Source organism: Thermobia domestica, chromosome 11, assembly GCF_964235325.1.
Source record: "Thermobia domestica chromosome 11, izTheDome1.hap1.1, whole genome shotgun sequence".
In the NCBI taxonomy this organism is placed as follows: domain Eukaryota; kingdom Metazoa; phylum Arthropoda; class Insecta; order Zygentoma; family Lepismatidae; genus Thermobia; species Thermobia domestica.
This window is the reverse complement of record NC_137464.1, coordinates 71,060,618-71,071,212: the sequence shown is the minus strand read 5'-3', so window position 1 is coordinate 71,071,212 and position 10,595 is coordinate 71,060,618.

The window sequence follows — 10,595 nt, the reverse complement described above, 5'->3', positions numbered from 1 at the left end:
TAAAGGTAACCAAGAAAGTTCTGTCGCTTTTTGCGAAGGTCTGTAGTCCATTGGCTCTCACACAGTGAGTTGAATGTGAATGGAGAAAGGCGAAGATCAGTTGTTTGTGTGGATATATCCAACATACTAGCTTGTTGTGGCAATTCAGTTACACCGTGAACTTCTGTAAGGATAGAGTGAACATGGGACCTCCGCACAGCGTTAAAAGAGCGTGTATGCTGTACGAGTTCAAACTGGGGTCAAACTCCACTTCAGCGGGCCGAAGATATGCCAGGCCTTTGATGAGGGTGTCGTGACTACGCGGACAGTGCAGCAATGGTTCAACAAGTTTAAAGACAGTGACGAAACACTAGAAGACGCACCATGTGCCGGAAGACCAACACATGTACAAAATGAAGATATTTCAAGAGAGAAATTGAGGCAACAGTGGCCAGACATGTGAAGAACTGGAACTACAAATCAGTGTGAGCGGAGAAAGCATTCGGCAGCACCTCCATCAACTTCGAAAGCACTACAAGTTGGGTCGATGGTTCACACATGATTTGACTCCGGCCCAGAAGGCAACGCAAGCAGACACCTGCGTTTCTTTGCTGTCTCGTCTGAGGAATGAGCCATTTCTGGACAGGGTGATGAGAAGTGGGTTTCGTACGAAGCTCCGAGGCGCCGTCATCATTGGTTAGGATCCCATGAACCAGTTCCAAAACAACCAAAACCAGCACTGCACCAGAAGAAGGTTCTTCTGTGTGTTTGGTGGACTGTTCGCGGCTTCGTACATGGGGAACTGATACCAGCTGGCCAGAGAATCAATGCAACTGTGTACTGTCAGCAGTTGAGTCGTGTTCAAAAAAACTCAAAACTCTGGAGCCAGCACTTTTGAATCGCAATGGGGTTCTCCTGTTACAGGACAACGCTAAGTCCCATGTGGCTAGGATGACACGGACACCATTCTACGCCTTGGATGGGAAACGCTATTGCATCCGCCACACTCCGCGGACATTGCACCATCCGATTATCACCTGTTCCATTTCTTGGACAATCACCTTAGAGTACGCCAGTTCAAATCCCTACTATAGGTGCAAAATGCACTTGACACTTTCTTCGCTTCATGGCCCACCAAGTTCTCTCGCGATGGAATCCATGATCTTGCAGAACATTGAAAGAAGGTTGTCGATGCTGATGTGAACTATTTTTGATCTTCCAGGTACGTCTTAGGTGATATATCTATGTTCGAAGGTGGTGGGTGAAAAAGCGACAAAACTTTCTTGGTTACCTTTATAGTTTGCGTTCAGTACCACGCAACATTTTGTTTCAGTATCAAGCGAGCAAGACATTAAGTAAATATGCTTTCCATTACATGTATGGCAGGAATAACAATAATCGCTCTGTTAGGTTCTCCCAATTACGTATTTGGTGCTTGTTACTGGTAATGTTTAGTAACAGTTTGCATAATACAATAGTAGCTGGTATCAGACATGTCTCCTTGGAGTTTGACCAAACATTGTTCAGTTATTGGTACTAAATTCTTGTGTATCTCTTACTCTCAATATAGTGACGTTAAGTAAACCCCTTTTAACGGTTTGTGTTTTGCTACATGTATCACACAAGTTGGCTGTTGTACAGTTCGCAGTATCAGATGTTTTGTTGACGGGATCAGAAAACCCTTAACTGAGTTGTTTAGTGGAAATTTTTGGATCTATTTTTCTCTGTACACCCTCCGCTCCAAAATCCTTTTCCATTTCGGCAAAATGTTATTAAAAATTATACGAATGGGTGATCCAAAATTACAGACCCTAGTATGGAAAGCGTACACTACGTTATAACTATAACTCGACTCCAGCAGAACACGATACCGTTTTAATTTTGTAATATTGAATGAGACTATTTAAAATGGTTCTTCCTTCAAAAATAAATATAGTGAATTTTATCGTTTAAAGTATTTTGAATAATAGTATATCATCAACAAATCATATTTGTTCTAATAGTAATAGTTCAAATTTTGATGTTTTTAATAATTGGCAAGTTAAATTATTTTTTGAACAGTTTTGGGTACTTTTATAGTAGCTTTTTCTTTCTATCTATGTAGTCCCTGTTATTAATAAATACATCTCTAATCTCTTAGAAAATCCATTTACTTCTCCGAATTTTCTTCTGGTAATTTCAGTTTCATTTATATGATGAATAGGCCTACAAGAACGAAGCATCAATACGATCTTTCCTCCGCATTATTGTTTCAAACTATGTGCATCTAAGTTTAACATGATAAAGTCCGGAAATGCAATGCAATGGAAGTTTCTTGCTGTTTCGATGTGTTGGTCTCTAAAATCCTACGTCATTTGTTATTGTCATTGTAAGCAGATTTCTCTTTGTGTCTTCCTAGAGGTCGGGAAATAGCAACCTGACAAGTAACGGTTAACATTTGACATGAAAATAGCTAAAACCTTAATTGAGTGTGGTTTTGCGCTTAACTTTATGCATATTTCGAGCTAAATTAAACCTAACCCGTTATGTACTAGCGTGAACATATGGTCACAGTACGTAGCACTCTATATTTCAAAGTGTAGGTGCCACTGCTTTAGTGTTAGTATTCTTATATCTCTACCTAGGTTTCGTAGACATATGACTTTGCACCCTAATGTACTTCTAGCGGCTTCTAATGTAAAGTCTTCTAGTGGCCTTCCCCAGAAATGTCAGCTCCTAAGAGATAAATCGTATTATTCTTACCTTTCCAATTATGCAGTTATATTTTACCCGATCAATATTTATACTAGAGACATAAAATTTTAATTATGTTTTGTCTGTTTGATTGATTTTTTTATATTAACATAATAAAGAGGATTTTTATTTAATGTGATCATATGGTTATGCTGATCCTTTACGAGTACATTTGTTCATTATGGAAGACATCATTACATATATGTTCCTAAAGTTTCTGAGTTTCTTAAAGATTTCACAGTACACAAATGAATACTTTGGAAATCCAGTGCAACATCTGTTAGGTTCCATTAACAATCTTCCAGTATCAGTAATATAATTACCCCATAGAATTTGCTTAGATAATAATTTGTTTATGCACATAAATTTACTATTCATCTGAAAAACATTACGTATGGTACAACTGTTTCTCTTTTTTTTTTTTTTTACTAGAAAATCGCATCCCAGAAAAACTGTTCTGTAATTAATGCCAATAAATGGAGAAAGTAAGAAATTCGAATGACGATAAAGACAATGGTGGACCTAGAAGATATAAACTGGAGGGTATAACCAGACCTCAGACTACGATAGGTGTATCATGAGTTTACTATAAAAAATCGAAAATGTATAAATAATAGCTGAAAGCAACCGCTAATCACGTTTAAAACATAGATTAGTCAAAGTGAGGGAGCCAAAGTTAGATAGAGAGTATAACAAAAGAAGATCATAATTTATGAGTGGAACCGACAAAATGAACTAAAATATTGGGTGCTATAGAACTGATATCAGTAGAAAAATGTATTGGTGGTTAATATTTGCAAAGCTTATACCACAGTAAACAATGCTTGGACACTCGTATATTGTCAGGTAAACAATTCCACAAGTGAACTTTCGAAAAGACATTATTCAAACACATCATCTAAAATATCTGAATTTCCAGAAGAGCTCCAGTCGTTCGAAAAATGACTTAAGAGTATTGAGTGATGTTAGATAAGAGGCATCACTCATGTTGTAGAGGCTGTAAAAGATGAAAAAATAAGATGTGCGATCGAGACTTGCACCAGGGTTGACCAGACACAATGCAAAAGATGTAATGTTTGTCTGCATGTTCCATTTTTCCTTCCCCATCATATTACATAAATCATCTTGAAGAAATAGATGATATACAATGTAAATAATAATTAATAATTTCATTCTTAACAATTGTTTCTACTTGAGAAAGAGGTGTCACTTGAAAGATAGATCTAACTATGGATGTATGTCTGTTAATCCGCTTTTCAGTGAACTGTACCATTATAATTTTCATATGTTTTGATAATCATAAACATATAGGTACTCTGCATTGGGAATCTTACAGTATATTTTCGAGAGGAAGCATTGTGGCTTGCTTATTCCAAACCTGCGCTAGCGGGTGAACATAATTCCTGCTGACAATGTTTACACAGTGCACTACGCATGGGTGTATTTTACCTGTATTTAGGCTTGTTTCTCAGGCAATAAATTTCACTTATTAAAGTTAATCTGGGTTCAGAGGACAGTGATGATGCCGGCTAGGCATGTAGAGCATGAGTATGTTACTAATAAACATGATAGAAAACAGAATAAATAATCATGTTGCTGGACTAGGCCTACGTATATATATGTCCTATATGATAGGTGGGTTTATTTCTATAGCATTATTCTCTATAAAAAGTAGAAATTTAGTTTCAAACAGAGCTTACGGACTTTCTGATATGATTATTAGAGTTAAATTATTGTCTTAATAATAATGATAACCGAAAATTAATAAATATAAATTACATACATACCGGTCTGCCATAATTGGAATTGAGGAAGAAAGGAAGTTAGGTAACTCAAACTAAATATAAATTTTATAACGTGAGTACGTAATATTAATAAATTTGGGTTGCTAAATTTAAAATAGGAACTTAGAAAGTGAAATAACACGAAAATTAATGATAAAGTGAATATATTGAAATATAATAATAATAATAATAATAATAATAATAATAATAATAATAATAATAATAATAATAATAATAATAATAATAATAATAATAATAATAGTTGTCCCAGGGGGCGCTATGATGTCCGGTGCAGTGAAAAGAAAGTAGAGGTAACATAAGTTAATTAGTTACGGCAGTATCCAGAATTTGAAAAATATCTCCGTAAAAAGGACAATTTGGCCCTAAACCTTGTCAAAATTAAGATAAGGACAACGTTAGGATCGTTGAGAAAACTGAGTACTTGCCAATTAAGCGTTAAAATCTAAAATTTAAATAATTATTTTCCACGGGAACTTCTTGAAGATCATGGGTAGCCATTTTGATACTAATTAGTGAATTTGAGTGAAAAAGAGAGCATTAATATTTAGAAAACTTTTCCACAATAATGTTAACACTACAGGATGACTTTAATTTCTTTATGATTAGCAACTAAACTCGTCCTGTCTGCACACAAGTCTAGGTAGGTTTATGGAGGTGGTTCGAACTTATTGCTAACATGTTTATGATAATAACTGAATGTCCTCTGAACATAGCCATCAATCTTATTATTCTTCTTAGAAGTAAATATGTTACTGAATAGTCCCGTTAGCCACAGTTAACTCAGAAATTTGTGAATTAAATTATTATGGCAGTCATACGTGATGATTAAACTTTGCTCCGAATGCTGCTAATTATAATGGCAAGTAAACCTTCTCATTTGCTACTTTAGGTTCAGTCTAGGTAAGAAATTAATGACATAATGTTCCTATTGTTCACGGGGAATATTTGAAAGTGTGCTATAATTTTATTATGTGTATTGTAAATTTGTCAATAATGTGTATATGTTAAGTTAGATTAGGTTAGATAGGTTAGGGTTCTATTAGTTAGTAATATGAATAATTGAAGTGAATGTGCTAAGACACAAGTCATATGAAATAATAGAGATTGGGAATCTTTGTTATAAATTATGAAAATGCATGTGGCATAATTGTAACAATAATTCTGAATTTGAATACTAAAATATAATAATGATAGTATTTATTTGTTGACTATGTTGACCACATGCCAAATAAGGGAGATTTAATGATAATAAATTTTTTGAGTTGGCACTACCGTGAACAGTTGCAGGAACGACTATGAATGTAATCAATATGTTCACAATGCAAGAAAACATTTAGATTAAAACTATATCTAGACTGACTAATTTTTTTTAACTATTGTGGTTGCAAATATCTACGCAAATGAATAGACGTATGTTGAATAGCGATAATTTATTGTAATAGCTTATATACAATGAAATACATTTCTTTATAGATCGTTGGCATCGGAGCATAACAATAATTGGAATGTAAATGTAACTGCTTATCTTCTAAATTATAATCTTCCTCTTGAAATTAGTAACAACAGTCTTGAATAGAATTTGTTCACATTCCCTTATGTCCATAATAAATGATTTGACGTCACAAATTTCAGTAGTTATGTTTCATTTTATTTCTAAGTGACCCCAAAATGACAATAATTGTATTTTCTGAGACAAAAAAAAAAAAAAAAAAAAGATCACTCTCCAACGGGTTAATCTAACCTTTTTGAAAGTCAGCTAGGTTATGATAACACTCAAGAAAACTGAGCGTGCTCACGTGAGATAGCTCAAATCAGCGTGCTGATTTTCAGCCCTGTCTATTTAAAACAACTGATTAAAACTTGTTTTAAACAACTGATTTTGTTTAAAACAAATTTTGTATACGTTTTAAACAGTTTGTTTTAAACACGTGTATTTTTTAAGACTTATTTTAAACATATGTTTATTTTTACTTTATTTCATTTTTGTAAAATAAATTGCCAAAGAAAGAAATTCTCAAAGGTGCTCCCCATTCAGAAGACTATTTTCTTCCCATGTGAAATTTCGGTTTCTCGTGGCTACAGCAGTCAAAGTGGTGATCTACAATTTATTTTGTCTCTTTTCCCTCATTTTTAACGTATATTGCATTGTTTAAATGCTTCTCAGTTCACTTGCGAGAAAGCGTCGTAGTCGAAGGTTGGATTATTTGTAGAACTGATATTAAAAACATAAATAAAATAATTATCATGGAAACAAATTTTTGTGTTGTATTAAGAAAACAAACAAAAGGTTATTTGCTAAATTGTGGTTCTGAAATTAAAATATCGCATCGCAGGCAGTCCTTGATACAGTCATGTTGGTTTTCAATCTCCGTACAACTTTGAATTGTTTAATATGAGTTTTACGGGAAGAAAAAAAGGACATCATTTAGAGCAAATTTATTAAAGTAACTCAAGCTCCATCAGATAAGGAAACAACCATATGAGCTCGTTGCCAAACATGTAAGAAAGAAATGGTTGGTTTAGTTCAAAGACTGAAGAATCATTATGAAAAGTGCAATGCTGTGAGAAAAATGGAAACCCAAACAAATGGTAAAAGTGTTGATCCGAAAATTGCTTCTGATGATTCTAACGTCAGTGATGTAGTTGAGATGGAACTGGAAACTTCAGGTAAGAATTAATTTTATATCAACAATGTCTTTTTCATTATATTATGAAAATTTTATTTCGTCCCTCTTCCTCGCCCCTGTTCTAAATTTTCTTGGAAACTTTACACATTGGCATAGCTTGTATGAAGTTACCAGACGAGAAAGCACAAAGTATGGCAGTCGTCCGCGTAACTAACCATTAAAGCGTGATACTTAAAAGTAACATCAGTGCCGAACGTCAGTGTCTGGGGCAATTTGATCTCAATTTGGTTGTTTGTCTGTATGTATGCACCACGGTACAGGGCGCAATTTTCGGTCTTTTAACACTAAATTTTGAGGGTAGAGGCACGAGGCGTCGGAATTTGCTGTACACATTTTGACTGCGATCAGACGTAAAATTTCAAAATTGGTGGTTCGGATCCCACTTTAAACAAAAAGTCCTCTCTCATATAGCATTGCTACTGATGCAAGACTGTAATCAATCAAACTAAAACTAATTTTATGCGTTTTGAACAAATTTGTGTTGCAGGATAAATTTGGCTTCAAATCAGTTTTTACTTTTTTTTTTTTTTTTTTTTTTTTTTTTTTTTTTAGATATGGGGCATTCAGAGCACAAGGGATCCAAGTCCATTTGCAGAAAAGTTTACTTTTGCTCAGCAAACGTAGTATCTTTGTAGCCAAGGGCACGAAATAAATTAAACAAAAATCACATGAAAGGGAGTGAACTAGAGTTTAATAGGGCAACCGCTAGACAAGGACGTTATGGAATGGAGGATTAATTTCCCCCTCCTTGTTCATAAATTTAAGATATTAACATTTAATTGTGTACGCGGCAGCGTGAGATCGATTAACAAGTCAAGCTCCGAATGCTATAGTCAACGATGCATAATTACGTTAAATAAATGCAGGGTGTGTCCAAAAGAATACACCGACAGAAAACGTATTCACAATCACGAATCCGAGATGAAAGAAAGAAAAACTACATGACAAGATGCATCCTAGAATTTTATATAATAAATACCTTCGTTCAATAAATAATCGACTCAAGAAATTACATAGGCTTGCAGAAAATATTCTAAAGTTAGCACAATATGAAGTGTGCTTCAAACATTACTGTCCGAAAATTTATTATTTTAAAATAATTTTATTACCATCAGTGTTCTGAAATAGTAATCAAATTTTGCAACAAAAATCTCACCCGCCTCCACGAAACGCAAGCTTAGCCCCTAAAGACATAACTAGGAAAATTTCAGAAGCGGTAACTTCGAAATGACTTGCTTTAGGGCTAAAATAACCCACAACCGTATTTCTGGTAAAATGCTAGTCTTAAAACACGTAACATGACTCCCTTTGCATTTGAAATTTTGAATTCCAATCAAAGATGTCTGCCATGATGCTTGATAGCACCATCTGATGTGTCAGACCACTTCCAAATTTCATCATTCGCCCTCAACCCGTTCACAATGCACAAAGATGGTGAGTACTTTTGTTTTGTCATATATAATGATAGATGGTGTGAAATCTCTATAGTAGGTAGATTTTAAAATCTACCTAGAGAGCTTATTCCAACCAAAAAAGTACTTACGAGAGTCACTGGCAAGAGGGTGTATGTAATAAGAGGGGTCCTGATTTGAAATAAGTTGAGAATTACTAATCTATACTGAAATATTCTGTACCCAACGAAGTCTTAACGAGAATAAATTAATGAAAAGATCGGTTGTAAGAGTAAAAAACTCTTACTAAATACGTTATTACACGATTTTGAAATATGTTTCAAATTATGATTTAAAATGTTGAAATGTTTAAAACACGTTTTGTGTTTGTATGTGTGTTTTAAAACACGTTTAAAACATTTTGAACATCTTTTTCATGTTTTAAACACATATTTTGCTCTTTTTTTAAAATGTATTTTTTCCATCCCTGCTGTCTGATACTATCATCATAGTATGACAGATTCCAAATGTACACGAACAAAGTTACAAGGCATAAAAGATTTGACATTTTTCAAAAGCTTTTATTTCGAACAACTGACTAGATAAGTACTTCAACCAATTATATAGATTGTTTTTAACATATATATATATATATAAGGATCACAATGCTGTTTACAGCAATTTCATCTCACAAACCGTTCTGGAGATAGGGTAAAACTGTTAAAGTTCACAACACTGCTTAAAGTTATGTCATTCCGAGAACTTAAACCTATCAAAAAAGTATTGTTGTTCTGTAATAGATGCAAAGTAAAGCAAAAAAAAAAAAAAAAAAAAAAAGTCTTAAAATGTTCTCACAAATACGGTATTTTAAGCAACATGTCAAATTTTACAATTTTTCATATAATTATGATCATACGGTTATTCCACTCCGTATTTCCGGATTGTGTGTGGCGATCTTTAAACAAGATTTTGATTTGACGTTAAAAATTAGTTTTACTCGAGGTGAAGACATAGGACACGAGATGTGAATGTTTGGATCGAGGCAACATAGCTTGTAGACTTTTATCTATATTTATTTACTTTATTAAGGATTCCGCATAATTAAAACACTACAGTTGATTCTGAAATAGCGTAGGCAGTGTAAAAGGACGAGGACATTCATCAATACTCTCTCACAAGATAATAAGAAAGGAAGTCATATTATGGAAATATATTTTACAGGAAATTTATATAATTACTTCATAAAATGCTAAATTCGCCATAGATATTAAATCAGTGATCTCTTGTTCTCGTTCTCATATACAAGGCCTATCAACACTTACCTTGCCTCAAATGCACTGTTGTCAGACGGGAAATTTCCCGCAAACGGGAAATTCTTAGTATGGGCGGGAATGCGGGAAATTCTGGTTGAAAAATGGGAAATTCTGTGAAATCTTCTTCCTGTTCATGTCTTCTCTTTCTCACTTCTTGTCTTCATCTCTGGGGTACATGGAATAATACACGGATCAGAACCGCCTTTGAAGGTTAGAAAATAGCAAGAGATTTAATAAACTGAACCAAATGGAACTGATTGTTAATCGGACCAATATCCATTTTCTGCGAGAAGAAAGAAGGGAGGGAGGGTTTATGGCCCTTTGCTTACTATATTTGTTACGAGCAGTTATTCACAGAATGTTAGGGAGACGAGAGGGGAAGGAGGGAAGGATATAATGCTTGGAAGTAGGGCACACACACACACACACACAATGTATTTTTCTCTCTATACCAAATATACCACAGATAGAAAATAGAAGGATGGCCCTATAATAGATTTCTCCTCCCACAGGAAAAAATGTACTGCTGATTCATTGTTCATAGTTATTTGATTTTAATTTGAAATTATTAATATAATGATTAATTAATTAATCATTAATGATTAATTATTTAATTAATGATTAATTATTTAATTATGATTGATATTCTTTCTTGGCGGGAAACTTTCCAAACGATCGGGAAATTTC